Source organism: Macaca fascicularis, chromosome 3 (assembly GCF_037993035.2).
Source record: "Macaca fascicularis isolate 582-1 chromosome 3, T2T-MFA8v1.1".
NCBI classification, from domain to species: Eukaryota; Metazoa; Chordata; class Mammalia; order Primates; family Cercopithecidae; genus Macaca; species Macaca fascicularis.
The window spans coordinates 71,132,346-71,149,008 of NC_088377.1; positions in this window are offsets into that span (position 1 = coordinate 71,132,346).

Sequence of the window (16,663 nt, forward strand, 5' to 3'; positions counted from 1 at the left end):
TGGCCCTGCCCCACTGCACTTCGGGCCACTCCCCAACATTATCTGGCCTTGGGCCCAGCCCTGAGCATCTGCCCTTCACTGGGTTCCCCTCTCCTGTCAGCTGTCATGGGAAAGGCCTTATGGGACCTATCCAGGTCCAAGCGCCAGTCTCACAGCTGCTGTACTTGCTGTTCCCTCTGACTAGACTTCCCTTCCGTGCTGCTCTAGCTTCTCCTGCTCTCAGCTTAGACGGTACCTCCTCACTCTCTCCAAAGACCACCGCTCGCCCCGGTGCCTCTCCACCACATTGTGCATCTTGTTGCTTACCAGCATGGGTCCGTGTGGGGTCATCGGGGAACACTGCTCTTGTTTATTCATTTGTTGGCTTCTTTGTTGTCTGTCTCCCCCAGTAGAGGACATGGACATTTTCTGTCTTGTTTTCCCCCATATCCAGAGCATAGCCCAGGGCCTGCGCACATAGTAGGTGTTCAGGTAATATCTATGGACTAAATAAATACACACACAGTGAGGAAAGACAAGAGAATTAGCACTCACTGCACTTGTATGACATGCCAGCTGCATGCATTGTTCACTCTGAGTCCCATGACACCACTGCCTGGTCAGAATCATTATCCCCATTTCACAGCTGAGAAAACTGAGACTCAGAGAAATGAAGTGACTTGACCGAGGTTACGCCAATAGGAAGGGCCAAGTCACAGACGGGAGAGAAATATTTTTGACGAAATGCAAAGATCTTGGAGGAGGCGGTGGTTTCTTAGTTGTACACACCAATCAAAGCTTGTCAAACTGTACCCTTGAAATCAGAGGTTCTCATTCAAGGATGGTTTTACCCCCAGGAGACATTTGGCAAAGTGAAGAGAAATTTGGTCATCATGGGGGTAGGTGATGCTACTGGCATCTCGTGGGTAGAGGCCAGAGATGCCGCTAAACATCCTACAGTATCCAGAACAGCCACCACAGCAAAGAATTATCGGACCCAAAATGTCGACAGTGATAGGTTGAAAAACTACTTTGAAGGATGCAGTTTACTGAACATAAATTATATACTCCATTTATTAAGGTATAATCAATGCATTTTTTTATAAAATAGAAAAGAAATAACATAATTGGAAAAGAAAGAAACCAACTCACTACAAAACAATGGCCAAATAATTTAAAAAAGCAAAGAACAGATGAGAAAATACAAAGAGCATGTGAATGTAAGATTTTAGGAAGGTGAGTGAGCTTGTGCACATGTGCATGTGTGTGTGCACATGTGGCTGAGCATGTGTGAGTGAGTAGGCATCTGTGTGCTGTGTGTGGGAGCTGGGCAGGGGGCAGCGTGTATGACTGAGTGTGCCAGCACATTTCTGAGCATTTACTAGTGTGTGTCTGGGGGTGTGAATGACAAAATAAGTGTATATGGTTAATTGTATGAGTGTGTGAGTGAGTGTGGGGAGGAAATGTGTGTATCCTTGACTGTGGGAGTCAGTGTGTATATGTGAGTGCACATGCACATGCACTGTTGTGAAAAGTTCTGAAAGAACCCCTCCCTGCCTTTTGTATTTTTTATTTTTTTGAAACGGCGTCTTGCTCTGTTGCCCAGGTTGGAGTGCAGTGGTGTGATCTTGGCTCACTGAAACCTCCACATCCTGGGTTCAAGCAATTCTCCTGCCTCAGCCTCATAGGAAGCTGGGATTACATGCATGCAACACCATGCCCTAATACTTTATTTTTTTTTTTTTAGTAGAGACTGGGTTTTGCCATGTTGGCCAGTCTGGTCTTAAACTCCTGAACTCAGGTGATCCACCTGCCTGGGCCTCCCAAAGTGCTGGGATTACAGGTGTGAGCCACCGTGCCCAGCCAAGAAACCCCTTTTACATACAGAGTTTTGCTCCTTTGCATGACAATGTTCATGAACAGGTGGGGTCAGCTGGTGGATGTGTTTAAAATCATGAGAGAAGTGGCCAAGGAGCTCTTTAGAAAGGGCAGAGGGAAGTGGTATATCCAAGTTGATCCCTGACCAATCTGAACAGGTGTCAGCTGCAAATACCCAAGCCAGCTGAGCCAGCCCTAGTCACCCCAACTTCTGTTCCCACCAGCAGCATCTTAGAAGGTTTGACTTTGAGTCATTCTCAGGCCACCCCCAAAGCAAACCAGCAAATGGTCAACTTTATGATAACGAAGTCAACATATTATAATCTCATGGGCAGTCAGTTACAAGGGCAAATATTCATTCATACACCAATATTTGCTGTACCCAGGCACAGTTTCTGGTGCTGGGGATGCCACTGAGAACAAGATGGACAAAAATTCATTTGCTGGTGGCACTGGTGGGAACAAGCAGATGACAAAATGAGTGAACAGCCTGTGGAGAGGGTTAATTGGTGGTAAGTGCTCTAGATAAAAATAAAGCAGGAACAGTAGATCCAGAACACCAGGTGGGTTTGCAATTTTAAAAAGATTGATCAGCTGGGGCTTCATGGGAAGCTGGCGTTTCAGTGAAGACCTGAAGGAGGTGAGGGCTGAGCCACGTGGATCTCTAGCAGAAGAGCAACCCCTAGGCAGAGGCCACAGCAAGTGCGAAGGACCGGTGATAGCACACACCTGGCCAATTCAAGGAACAGAGAAGGGGCCAGTGTGGATTTAGTAGCTTTTTAAAAACTGATGATAAAAGCAAATGGTGCTTGTGGAACCACCACACAGAAAAATGAATAAAAGAGAAACTGAAAGTCCACAGTCACTGAAGGGTAGGGGCGGGGAAGATACACTAAGGATCTGGGTGTCTGGGGTACAGTTCACTTGATAATCAAAGCAATTTTCTGTTTTGACAAGGCAATGCCAAAATAGTGCAGCTGCACTCAAACCTCCCAGCTGCAGCAAAACACCCACCATTTTTGCAGCTCGCACCCCAGGCTTGAGGCGAGCCAGGTACATAGTAGGCACTTGCTCTGCCTTCTACATCCTCCCAGTTCCCTGGGTCCTGGGGGGGGGGGCGGTGAAGAAAGATGAGGACAAATCCCCCAAGGTACATACAGACTGACTGATCCCCAGATCCCCACAGGCTGCCAGCCAGGCCCCCAGCAGCCCCAGAATGACAGCTTCGTCTCTTCCTCCTCCTACTTTAAGAGCTGTGAAGGAGGCTTGTCTCGCTTTGCACAATTGCTCCTTAATTGCTATTTCCTCTCAGTTATGAATTATGTCATGGATAAGGCCGCTCACGTTATTAAACTAGCAGCCCCACTGAAGGCCTGAGGCTCAGAGCAGCCCCAGGTGACTGCGGCAAACCCTTCCGTGCCTAGATGCTTCCTCAGAAAACCTATAATTGGGATGCAGGGTTCCCAGCAGGACAAGCAGGGACACAGTCATAGTCCCAGGTCCCCTGCATGATCAGATCCCACTCTTGCCTTTCTTGGTCATGGTCGGGACAACTGACTATGGAGGCAGGCAAACCTAGGTCCAAACCTTGCTGCTGACACTGACTAGCCCATTCATTCATTCATTCATTCTTCATTCATTCATTCTTTATTCAATCACTATAGATATTGACGGTCTTCTGAGTGCTGGCCCTGTGCTGGGCAGTGGGGAAATATCTGAGAATAAGGTAGACACAGTCTGTGCCCTATAGAACTTTTAATCTAGTGGGCAGAGATAGGCACAAAACTCAAATTTTGAAATTAGGGCAGTGAAAAAAATAAGACAGTGTGGAAGGTTTGAGACCAGCAGGACACCTGTGAACATGTGTGTGTGTGCGTGCAAGCGCGTGTGTGTGTGGCTGTGCGCGGGTGTGTGCGTGGGTGGGCATGTGTCTCTGTGAGCCTGTGTGCTGTGTGCGTGTACATGGCGTCTGCCGATAGGAATATGCCTCAAGCACTGCAGCCCTTATTTGTTTTTTCTTTTCGTGTACCCCTCCTGCCCCCGAGTCCACCGACCTTCTGGTCCGCCACTCTGTGAGGCTCTGCTTGGGTTCCGGAACTCCGTGTCCTTTGTTTTTTTCCGTGGTTCCTGTATCCGGGGTGAACTGTGGGACTGGCTGAGACTCGCAGGAGCCCTAAGCACCTCCCCCGCCGCAAAGCGGCAACTCTGCTAGCAAGGAAGAGGAGCACACCACCCCCGAGAACGGAAACCTCCGAGTGCCTCATTTTCCTGTGGCCAAGCCAGGGCCCGACCCTAGCAGTCCTGTGCGCAGGGCTCCTCGAATCCCCCTGGAATTCGGTTCCTAGCCGAGCAGCCGCTTCACGTCGTGAGGTCAGGAGGCGGGCACTCCTCCATTGTCTTGAGATTTCATTCCGGGGACGGAGAGGTTGGGCAGCAGTTTGTTCAGATGGGGTGAGGATGCAGTCTGGTGAGGTGTGCGTGGGGTCCCCCACCTTCATCTGCTAAACAGGTGCCTCCAGATGAATACGGAAGGTACTTGCGACTCCACCCCCGCGTTCCCTTGGTGGCACTAGCGGTCCGCACCCTGGCCCGGTGCCCATGTGGGAGGACTCCAACGTGCTGGGGGTTCAGTTGGAGCACAATCCCCGGCCATTCTGGCCAGCTTTCGATTTAGGCTGTCATGCCGGGAAACACGTGGGAGTGGGATGCACTGAGGCTGGCTGGGATGTGGCCTGCATAGGGGCCTCCTCTTTTCCTGACTCCCACGCTTCTCGTGGGCCTAGGGTTTCCTGGGTCTGGCTCAAAGACTTCCACAGTCACCGTTTCCCTGTTCACGGAGGACGACCCTCATGGGGACCGTTGTACACGTGTTTCCTTCTAAACGCCGTCACGGTGCAAGGACTCGGCTGCTGTGATCCTTTTGGAAGAGTGAATTCCGGCGACATCTGCCCACAAGGAAACTCTGGTCCTCCCAGTTCTCTCAGAGTGCTGCGTGATTCCCGTAGGATGAGAAGCGGGCAACCGTGTCTGGCTTTTGCCTGGTCATCTAGGTTCATTTCATCTGCACGTCCATTGTCCTCGTGGAGGGGCTGTTGCTGGGTGGAACGGCCTCTCGCCTCGGATCTTTGGGCTGCCAGGAACTTCAGGGGGCACAAGGCTCTTGGAGTGGGCTGACTTCAGTCCAGGTCGTGGGTCGTGGTCTCTTTGTAGGGCCCGGGTTTGTCTGCACTCTGCTGGAGGCTCTTGATTCCTCTGGCAAGAGTCCGTGAACTTGACTTGGACTCCAGCACAAACCTTCTCGTTCTCCCAGGCGGGCCTTGCTTTTGTCTTGCTCTCACAGGGGATCCACAGTGCCCCTCAACAGCACTGGTGGACAACCACTTCAATCTTGCAATCGCCGCAGATGGCCTCTGAGACCCTCTCTCCACCTCACGTGCCCCCATGGGATGCCAGTTCCAGGGGTGAGACCCCTTCTCCACTGTGTCCTTCCCTTGGTGGCAGTTCCCTTTTCTCTCCGACTGCCGTGCTGAGAAGCAGGAGTCCATAAACAGCCCAGGATGAAGGGAGGCAGTAAGCTCAAGGGTCCCGCAATCTTCCGCTGACACCCTCCTCTGGGGTCTCAGGTATTCATCCATCAGCCGGAGAGCCCTCGACGACTCACCAGACTGCATTCCCAACCCTCTGGGACCCGATTCCTGCACAGAGCCGTTTTCGGGAATGAAGTCGGAAGAGCCCTCTCCAGCGCCCTCCTCGCAGTCTCCCATCGCCTCCTCCTCCAGGGGGAGGCGACCACGGAGACGGCCTCGGGAGGCCCTTTGGGGGAGACTTTTCTCGGCCCGCAATGGTAGTCGGAGGCAGCCCTTTTCCTCAGACCAGGCCGGCTCTGCCTGCACCATGTTCCTTGCTTAGGCAGGCTGACAACCATGCCAGCCTGGCGCCCGAGCCAGCCCCTCGAGTGCACATGCGCCAGTGGCCGGGCACCTGGCGCGAGTGCTGAGCCCTGGCTTGCGTCACAGTGAAGGTCTTCGTTGCCTGGCGACGAGTCCCTGCGGCTTAGCGGAGAGGGGGGACCTCTGTGATGGGCGTCGGTGTTGGGCTCCCGCCTGCGTTCTCTTGGGTATCCACGGTATATTCCCACCATCTAGGACAGGGCAGGGCAATCCAGCCTGAGGAAACATCCGGGTAAGGCCCAGGGATCCACCGCGAAATCCCTAACCATCCAAAAGGATCCGCGCCATGCGTCAAGCTTGCCTGGACCCAGTGGGGGTCAGTCTCCTTAAATGTTGCCCCCTCCCCCCGCCCCGTGATTTCTGACTACAGCAGGCCTGTGTTCTCGGGGTGCTCTCTCCCGGGAGGGGCTTCCTGGCGGAGCAGAACCGCGCAGCCTGAGAAGGTGCCCGGAGGTGTATTTGTGCGGGATTGTTTCGAGTGTTGGCTGCCCGTGTGTGTAGGCGGCACTGTGTGTGTGTGTGTGTGTGTGTGTGTGTGTGTGTGTGTGTGTGTGTCTGTTTGTGTTTGTGCGGGCAGGCGCGCGCGTGCTTGTGTGTGGCTCTGCGCGCGCGTGTGTGTGTTTGGGCGTGTGTCTCTGTGGGCCTGTGTGCTGTGTGCCTGTACGTGGCGCCTGCCGATAGGAAGATGGCTCAAGCACTGCAGCCCTTATTTGTTTTTTCTTTTCGTGTACCCCTCCTGCCCCCGAGTCCACCGACCTTCTGGTCCGCCACTCTGTGAGGCTCTGCTTGGGTTCCGGAACTCCGTGTCCTTTGTTTTTTTCCGTGGTTCCTGTATCCGGGGTGAACTGTGGGACTGGCTGAGACTCGCAGGAGCCCTAAGCACCTCCCCCGCCGCAAAGCGGCAACTCTGCTAGCAAGGAAGAGGAGCACACCACCCCCGAGAACGGAAACCTCCGAGTGCCTCATTTTCCTGTGGCCAAGCCAGGGCCCGACCCTAGCAGTCCTGTGCGCAGGGCTCCTCGAATCCCCCTGGAATTCGGTTCCTAGCCGAGCAGCCGCTTCACGTCGTGAGGTCAGGAGGCGGGCACTCCTCCATCGTCTTGAGATTTCATTCCGGGGACGGAGAGGTTGGGCAGCAGTTTGTTCAGATGGGGTGAGGATGCAGTCTGGTGAGGTGTGCGTGGGGTCCCCCACCTTCATCTGCTAAACAGGTGCCTCCAGATGAATACGGAAGGTACTTGCGACTCCACCCCCGCGTTCCCTTGGTGGCACTAGCGGTCCGCACCCTGGCCCGGTGCCCATGTGGGAGGACTCCAACGTGCTGGGGGTTCAGTTGGAGCACAATCCCCGTCCATTCTGGCCAGCTTTCGATTTAGGCTGTCATGCCGGGAAACACGTGGGAGTGGGATGCACTGAGGCTGGCTGGGATGTGGCCTGCATAGGGGCCTCCTCTTTTCCTGACTCCCACGCTTCTCGTGGGCCTAGGGTTTCCTGGGTCTGGCTCAAAGACTTCCACAGTCACCGTTTCCCTGTTCACGGAGGACGACCCTCATGGGGACCGTTGTACACGTGTTTCCTTCTAAACGCCGTCACGGTGCAAGGACTCGGCTGCTGTGATCCTTTTGGAAGAGTGAATTCCGGCGACATCTGCCCACAAGGAAACTCTGGTCCTCCCAGTTCTCTCAGAGTGCTGCGTGATTCCCGTAGGATGAGAAGCGGGCAACCGTGTCTGGCTTTTGCCTGGTCATCTAGGTTCATTTCATCTGCACGTCCATTGTCCTCGTGGAGGGGCTGTTGCTGGGTGGAACGGCCTCTCGCCTCGGATCTTTGGGCTGCCAGGAACTTCAGGGGGCACAAGGCTCTTGGAGTGGGCTGACTTCAGTCCAGGTCGTGGGTCGTGGTCTCTTTGTAGGGCCCGGGTTTGTCTGCACTCTGCTGGAGGCTCTTGATTCCTCTGGCAAGAGTCCGTGAACTTGACTTGGACTCCAGCACAAACCTTCTCGTTCTCCCAGGCGGGCCTTGCTTTTGTCTTGCTCTCACAGGGGATCCACAGTGCCCCTCAACAGCACTGGTGGACAACCACTTCAATCTTGCAATCGCCGCAGATGGCCTCTGAGACCCTCTCTCCACCTCACGTGCCCCCATGGGATGCCAGTTCCAGGGGTGAGACCCCTTCTCCACTGTGTCCTTCCCTTGGTGGCAGTTCCCTTTTCTCTCCGACTGCCGTGCTGAGAAGCAGGAGTCCATAAACAGCCCAGGATGAAGGGAGGCAGTAAGCTCAAGGGTCCCGCAATCTTCCGCTGACACCCTCCTCTGGGGTCTCAGGTATTCATCCATCAGCCGGAGAGCCCTCAACGACTCACCAGACTGCATTCCCAACCCTCTGGGACCCGATTCCTGCACAGAGCCGTTTTCGGGAATGAAGTCGGAAGAGCCCTCTCCAGCGCCCTCCTCGCAGTCTCCCATCGCCTCCTCCTCCAGGGGGAGGCGACCACGGAGACGGCCTCGGGAGGCCCTTTGGGGGAGACTTTTCTCGGCCCGCAATGGTATTCGGAGGCAGCCCTTTTCCTCAGACCAGGCCGGCTCTGCCTGCACCATGTTCCTTGCTTAGGCAGGCTGACAACCATGCCAGCCTGGCGCCCGAGCCAGCCCCTCGAGTGCGCATGCGCCAGTGGCCGGGCACCTGGCGCGAGTGCTGAGCCCTGGCTTGCGTCACAGTGAAGGTCTTCGTTGCCTGGCGACGAGTCCCTGCGGCTTAGCGGAGAGGGGGGACCTCTGTGATGGGCGTCGGTGTTGGGCTCCCGCCTGCGTTCTCTTGGGTATCCACGGTATATTCCCACCATCTAGGACAGGGCAGGGCAATCCAGCCTGAGGAAACATCCGGGTAAGGCCCAGGGATCCACCGCGAAATCCCTAACCATCCAAAAGGATCCGCGCCATGCGTCAAGCTTGCCTGGACCCAGTGGGGGTCAGTCTCCTTAAATGTTGCCCCCTCCCCCCGCCCCGTGATTTCTGACTACAGCAGGCCTGTGTTCTCGGGGTGCTCTCTCCCGGGAGGGGCTTCCTGGCGGAGCAGAACCGCGCAGCCTGAGAAGGTGCCCGGAGGTGTATTTGTGCGGGATTGTTTCGAGTGTTGGCTGCCCGTGTGTGTAGGCGGCACTGTGTGTGTGTGTGTGTGTGTGTGTGTGTGTCTGTTTGTGTTTGTGCGGGCAGGCGCGCGCGTGCTTGTGTGTGGCTCTGCGCGCGCGTGTGTGTGTTTGGGCGTGTGTCTCTGTGGGCCTGTGTGCTGTGTGCCTGTACGTGGCGCCTGCCGATAGGAAGATGGCTCAAGCACTGCAGCCCTTATTTGTTTTTTCTTTTCGTGTACCCCTCCTGCCCCCGAGTCCACCGACCTTCTGGTCCGCCACTCTGTGAGGCTCTGCTTGGGTTCCGGAACTCCGTGTCCTTTGTTTTTTTCCGTGGTTCCTGTATCCGGGGTGAACTGTGGGACTGGCTGAGACTCGCAGGAGCCCTAAGCACCTCCCCCGCCGCAAAGCGGCAACTCTGCTAGCAAGGAAGAGGAGCACACCACCCCCGAGAACCGAAACCTCCGAGTGCCTCATTTTCCTGTGGCCAAGCCAGGGCCCGACCCTAGCAGTCCTGTGCGCAGGGCTCCTCGAATCCCCCTGGAATTCGGTTCCTAGCCGAGCAGCCGCTTCACGTCGTGAGGTCAGGAGGCGGGCACTCCTCCATCGTCTTGAGATTTCATTCCGGGGACGGAGAGGTTGGGCAGCAGTTTGTTCAGATGGGGTGAGGATGCAGTCTGGTGAGGTGTGCGTGGGGTCCCCCACCTTCATCTGCTAAACAGGTGCCTCCAGATGAATACGGAAGGTACTTGCGACTCCACCCCCGCGTTCCCTTGGTGGCACTAGCGGTCCGCACCCTGGCCCGGTGCCCATGTGGGAGGACTCCAACGTGCTGGGGGTTCAGTTGGAGCACAATCCCCGGCCATTCTGGCCAGCTTTCGATTTAGGCTGTCATGCCGGGAAACACGTGGGAGTGGGATGCACTGAGGCTGGCTGGGATGTGGCCTGCATAGGGGCCTCCTCTTTTCCTGACTCCCACGCTTCTCGTGGGCCTAGGGTTTCCTGGGTCTGGCTCAAAGACTTCCACAGTCACCGTTTCCCTGTTCACGGAGGACGACCCTCATGGGGACCGTTGTACACGTGTTTCCTTCTAAACGCCGTCACGGTGCAAGGACTCGGCTGCTGTGATCCTTTTGGAAGAGTGAATTCCGGCGACATCTGCCCACAAGGAAACTCTGGTCCTCCCAGTTCTCTCAGAGTGCTGCGTGATTCCCGTAGGATGAGAAGCGGGCAACCGTGTCTGGCTTTTGCCTGGTCATCTAGGTTCATTTCATCTGCACGTCCATTGTCCTCGTGGAGGGGCTGTTGCTGGGTGGAACGGCCTCTCGCCTCGGATCTTTGGGCTGCCAGGAACTTCAGGGGGCACAAGGCTCTTGGAGTGGGCTGACTTCAGTCCAGGTCGTGGGTCGTGGTCTCTTTGTAGGGCCCGGGTTTGTCTGCACTCTGCTGGAGGCTCTTGATTCCTCTGGCAAGAGTCCGTGAACTTGACTTGGACTCCAGCACAAACCTTCTCGTTCTCCCAGGCGGGCCTTGCTTTTGTCTTGCTCTCACAGGGGATCCACAGTGCCCCTCAACAGCACTGGTGGACAACCACTTCAATCTTGCAATCGCCGCAGATGGCCTCTGAGACCCTCTCTCCACCTCACGTGCCCCCATGGGATGCCAGTTCCAGGGGTGAGACCCCTTCTCCACTGTGTCCTTCCCTTGGTGGCAGTTCCCTTTTCTCTCCGACTGCCGTGCTGAGAAGCAGGAGTCCATAAACAGCCCAGGATGAAGGGAGGCAGTAAGCTCAAGGGTCCCGCAATCTTCCGCTGACACCCTCCTCTGGGGTCTCAGGTATTCATCCATCAGCCGGAGAGCCCTCAACGACTCACCAGACTGCATTCCCAACCCTCTGGGACCCGATTCCTGCACAGAGCCGTTTTCGGGAATGAAGTCGGAAGAGCCCTCTCCAGCGCCCTCCTCGCAGTCTCCCATCGCCTCCTCCTCCAGGGGGAGGCGACCACGGAGACGGCCTCGGGAGGCCCTTTGGGGGAGACTTTTCTCGGCCCGCAATGGTAGTCGGAGGCAGCCCTTTTCCTCAGACCAGGCCGGCTCTGCCTGCACCATGTTCCTTGCTTAGGCAGGCTGACAACCATGCCAGCCTGGCGCCCGAGCCAGCCCCTCGAGTGCGCATGCGCCAGTGGCCGGGCACCTGGCGCGAGTGCTGAGCCCTGGCTTGCGTCACAGTGAAGGTCTTCGTTGCCTGGCGACGAGTCCCTGCGGCTTAGCGGAGAGGGGGGACCTCTGTGATGGGCGTCGGTGTTGGGCTCCCGCCTGCGTTCTCTTGGGTATCCACGGTATATTCCCACCATCTAGGACAGGGCAGGGCAATCCAGCCTGAGGAAACATCCGGGTAAGGCCCAGGGATCCACCGCGAAATCCCTAACCATCCAAAAGGATCCGCGCCATGCGTCAAGCTTGCCTGGACCCAGTGGGGGTCAGTCTCCTTAAATGTTGCCCCCTCCCCCCGCCCCGTGATTTCTGACTACAGCAGGCCTGTGTTCTCGGGGTGCTCTCTCCCGGGAGGGGCTTCCTGGCGGAGCAGAACCGCGCAGCCTGAGAAGGTGCCCGGAGGTGTATTTGTGCGGGATTGTTTCGAGTGTTGGCTGCCCGTGTGTGTAGGCGGCACTGTGTGTGTGTGTGTGTGTGTGTGTGTGTGTGTGTGTGTGTGTGTGTGTGTGTGTGTGTGTCTGTTTGTGTTTGTGCGGGCAGGCGCGCGCGTGCTTGTGTGTGGCTCTGCGCGCGCGTGTGTGTGTTTGGGCGTGTGTCTCTGTGGGCCTGTGTGCTGTGTGCCTGTACGTGGCGCCTGCCGATAGGAAGATGGCTCAAGCACTGCAGCCCTTATTTGTTTTTTCTTTTCGTGTACCCCTCCTGCCCCCGAGTCCACCGACCTTCTGGTCCGCCACTCTGTGAGGCTCTGCTTGGGTTCCGGAACTCCGTGTCCTTTGTTTTTTTCCGTGGTTCCTGTATCCGGGGTGAACTGTGGGACTGGCTGAGACTCGCAGGAGCCCTAAGCACCTCCCCCGCCGCAAAGCGGCAACTCTGCTAGCAAGGAAGAGGAGCACACCACCCCCGAGAACGGAAACCTCCGAGTGCCTCATTTTCCTGTGGCCAAGCCAGGGCCCGACCCTAGCAGTCCTGTGCGCAGGGCTCCTCGAATCCCCCTGGAATTCGGTTCCTAGCCGAGCAGCCGCTTCACGTCGTGAGGTCAGGAGGCGGGCACTCCTCCATCGTCTTGAGATTTCATTCCGGGGACGGAGAGGTTGGGCAGCAGTTTGTTCAGATGGGGTGAGGATGCAGTCTGGTGAGGTGTGCGTGGGGTCCCCCACCTTCATCTGCTAAACAGGTGCCTCCAGATGAATACGGAAGGTACTTGCGACTCCACCCCCGCGTTCCCTTGGTGGCACTAGCGGTCCGCACCCTGGCCCGGTGCCCATGTGGGAGGACTCCAACGTGCTGGGGGTTCAGTTGGAGCACAATCCCCGGCCATTCTGGCCAGCTTTCGATTTAGGCTGTCATGCCGGGAAACACGTGGGAGTGGGATGCACTGAGGCTGGCTGGGATGTGGCCTGCATAGGGGCCTCCTCTTTTCCTGACTCCCACGCTTCTCGTGGGCCTAGGGTTTCCTGGGTCTGGCTCAAAGACTTCCACAGTCACCGTTTCCCTGTTCACGGAGGACGACCCTCATGGGGACCGTTGTACACGTGTTTCCTTCTAAACGCCGTCACGGTGCAAGGACTCGGCTGCTGTGATCCTTTTGGAAGAGTGAATTCCGGCGACATCTGCCCACAAGGAAACTCTGGTCCTCCCAGTTCTCTCAGAGTGCTGCGTGATTCCCGTAGGATGAGAAGCGGGCAACCGTGTCTGGCTTTTGCCTGGTCATCTAGGTTCATTTCATCTGCACGTCCATTGTCCTCGTGGAGGGGCTGTTGCTGGGTGGAACGGCCTCTCGCCTCGGATCTTTGGGCTGCCAGGAACTTCAGGGGGCACAAGGCTCTTGGAGTGGGCTGACTTCAGTCCAGGTCGTGGGTCGTGGTCTCTTTGTAGGGCCCGGGTTTGTCTGCACTCTGCTGGAGGCTCTTGATTCCTCTGGCAAGAGTCCGTGAACTTGACTTGGACTCCAGCACAAACCTTCTCGTTCTCCCAGGCGGGCCTTGCTTTTGTCTTGCTCTCACAGGGGATCCACAGTGCCCCTCAACAGCACTGGTGGACAACCACTTCAATCTTGCAATCGCCGCAGATGGCCTCTGAGACCCTCTCTCCACCTCACGTGCCCCCATGGGATGCCAGTTCCAGGGGTGAGACCCCTTCTCCACTGTGTCCTTCCCTTGGTGGCAGTTCCCTTTTCTCTCCGACTGCCGTGCTGAGAAGCAGGAGTCCATAAACAGCCCAGGATGAAGGGAGGCAGTAAGCTCAAGGGTCCCGCAATCTTCCGCTGACACCCTCCTCTGGGGTCTCAGGTATTCATCCATCAGCCGGAGAGCCCTCAACGACTCACCAGACTGCATTCCCAACCCTCTGGGACCCGATTCCTGCACAGAGCCGTTTTCGGGAATGAAGTCGGAAGAGCCCTCTCCAGCGCCCTCCTCGCAGTCTCCCATCGCCTCCTCCTCCAGGGGGAGGCGACCACGGAGACGGCCTCGGGAGGCCCTTTGGGGGAGACTTTTCTCGGCCCGCAATGGTAGTCGGAGGCAGCCCTTTTCCTCAGACCAGGCCGGCTCTGCCTGCACCATGTTCCTTGCTTAGGCAGGCTGACAACCATGCCAGCCTGGCGCCCGAGCCAGCCCCTCGAGTGCGCATGCGCCAGTGGCCGGGCACCTGGCGCGAGTGCTGAGCCCTGGCTTGCGTCACAGTGAAGGTCTTCGTTGCCTGGCGACGAGTCCCTGCGGCTTAGCGGAGAGGGGGGACCTCTGTGATGGGCGTCGGTGTTGGGCTCCCGCCTGCGTTCTCTTGGGTATCCACGGTATATTCCCACCATCTAGGACAGGGCAGGGCAATCCAGCCTGAGGAAACATCCGGGTAAGGCCCAGGGATCCACCGCGAAATCCCTAACCATCCAAAAGGATCCGCGCCATGCGTCAAGCTTGCCTGGACCCAGTGGGGGTCAGTCTCCTTAAATGTTGCCCCCTCCCCCCGCCCCGTGATTTCTGACTACAGCAGGCCTGTGTTCTCGGGGTGCTCTCTCCCGGGAGGGGCTTCCTGGCGGAGCAGAACCGCGCAGCCTGAGAAGGTGCCCGGAGGTGTATTTGTGCGGGATTGTTTCGAGTGTTGGCTGCCCGTGTGTGTAGGCGGCACTGTGTGTGTGTGTGTGTGTGTGTGTGTGTGTGTGTGTGTGTGTGTCTGTTTGTGTTTGTGCGGGCAGGCGCGCGCGTGCTTGTGTGTGGCTCTGCGCGCGCGTGTGTGTGTTTGGGCGTGTGTCTCTGTGGGCCTGTGTGCTGTGTGCCTGTACGTGGCGCCTGCCGATAGGAAGATGGCTCAAGCACTGCAGCCCTTATTTGTTTTTTCTTTTCGTGTACCCCTCCTGCCCCCGAGTCCACCGACCTTCTGGTCCGCCACTCTGTGAGGCTCTGCTTGGGTTCCGGAACTCCGTGTCCTTTGTTTTTTTCCGTGGTTCCTGTATCCGGGGTGAACTGTGGGACTGGCTGAGACTCGCAGGAGCCCTAAGCACCTCCCCCGCCGCAAAGCGGCAACTCTGCTAGCAAGGAAGAGGAGCACACCACCCCCGAGAACGGAAACCTCCGAGTGCCTCATTTTCCTGTGGCCAAGCCAGGGCCCGACCCTAGCAGTCCTGTGCGCAGGGCTCCTCGAATCCCCCTGGAATTCGGTTCCTAGCCGAGCAGCCGCTTCACGTCGTGAGGTCAGGAGGCGGGCACTCCTCCATCGTCTTGAGATTTCATTCCGGGGACGGAGAGGTTGGGCAGCAGTTTGTTCAGATGGGGTGAGGATGCAGTCTGGTGAGGTGTGCGTGGGGTCCCCCACCTTCATCTGCTAAACAGGTGCCTCCAGATGAATACGGAAGGTACTTGCGACTCCACCCCCGCGTTCCCTTGGTGGCACTAGCGGTCCGCACCCTGGCCCGGTGCCCATGTGGGAGGACTCCAACGTGCTGGGGGTTCAGTTGGAGCACAATCCCCGGCCATTCTGGCCAGCTTTCGATTTAGGCTGTCATGCCGGGAAACACGTGGGAGTGGGATGCACTGAGGCTGGCTGGGATGTGGCCTGCATAGGGGCCTCCTCTTTTCCTGACTCCCACGCTTCTCGTGGGCCTAGGGTTTCCTGGGTCTGGCTCAAAGACTTCCACAGTCACCGTTTCCCTGTTCACGGAGGACGACCCTCATGGGGACCGTTGTACACGTGTTTCCTTCTAAACGCCGTCACGGTGCAAGGACTCGGCTGCTGTGATCCTTTTGGAAGAGTGAATTCCGGCGACATCTGCCCACAAGGAAACTCTGGTCCTCCCAGTTCTCTCAGAGTGCTGCGTGATTCCCGTAGGATGAGAAGCGGGCAACCGTGTCTGGCTTTTGCCTGGTCATCTAGGTTCATTTCATCTGCACGTCCATTGTCCTCGTGGAGGGGCTGTTGCTGGGTGGAACGGCCTCTCGCCTCGGATCTTTGGGCTGCCAGGAACTTCAGGGGGCACAAGGCTCTTGGAGTGGGCTGACTTCAGTCCAGGTCGTGGGTCGTGGTCTCTTTGTAGGGCCCGGGTTTGTCTGCACTCTGCTGGAGGCTCTTGATTCCTCTGGCAAGAGTCCGTGAACTTGACTTGGACTCCAGCACAAACCTTCTCGTTCTCCCAGGCGGGCCTTGCTTTTGTCTTGCTCTCACAGGGGATCCACAGTGCCCCTCAACAGCACTGGTGGACAACCACTTCAATCTTGCAATCGCCGCAGATGGCCTCTGAGACCCTCTCTCCACCTCACGTGCCCCCATGGGATGCCAGTTCCAGGGGTGAGACCCCTTCTCCACTGTGTCCTTCCCTTGGTGGCAGTTCCCTTTTCTCTCCGACTGCCGTGCTGAGAAGCAGGAGTCCATAAACAGCCCAGGATGAAGGGAGGCAGTAAGCTCAAGGGTCCCGCAATCTTCCGCTGACACCCTCCTCTGGGGTCTCAGGTATTCATCCATCAGCCGGAGAGCCCTCAACGACTCACCAGACTGCATTCCCAACCCTCTGGGACCCGATTCCTGCACAGAGCCGTTTTCGGGAATGAAGTCGGAAGAGCCCTCTCCAGCGCCCTCCTCGCAGTCTCCCATCGCCTCCTCCTCCAGGGGGAGGCGACCACGGAGACGGCCTCGGGAGGCCCTTTGGGGGAGACTTTTCTCGGCCCGCAATGGTAGTCGGAGGCAGCCCTTTTCCTCAGACCAGGCCGGCTCTGCCTGCACCATGTTCCTTGCTTAGGCAGGCTGACAACCATGCCAGCCTGGCGCCCGAGCCAGCCCCTCGAGTGCGCATGCGCCAGTGGCCGGGCACCTGGCGCGAGTGCTGAGCCCTGGCTTGGGTCACAGTGAAGGTCTTCGTTGCCTGGCGACGAGTCCCTGCGGCTTAGCGGAGAGGGGGGACCTCTGTGATGGGCGTCGGTGTTGGGCTCCCGCCTGCGTTCTCTTGGGTATCCACGGTATATTCCCACCATCTAGGACAGGGCAGGGCAATCCAGCCTGAGGAAACATCCGGGTAAGGCCCAGGGATCCACC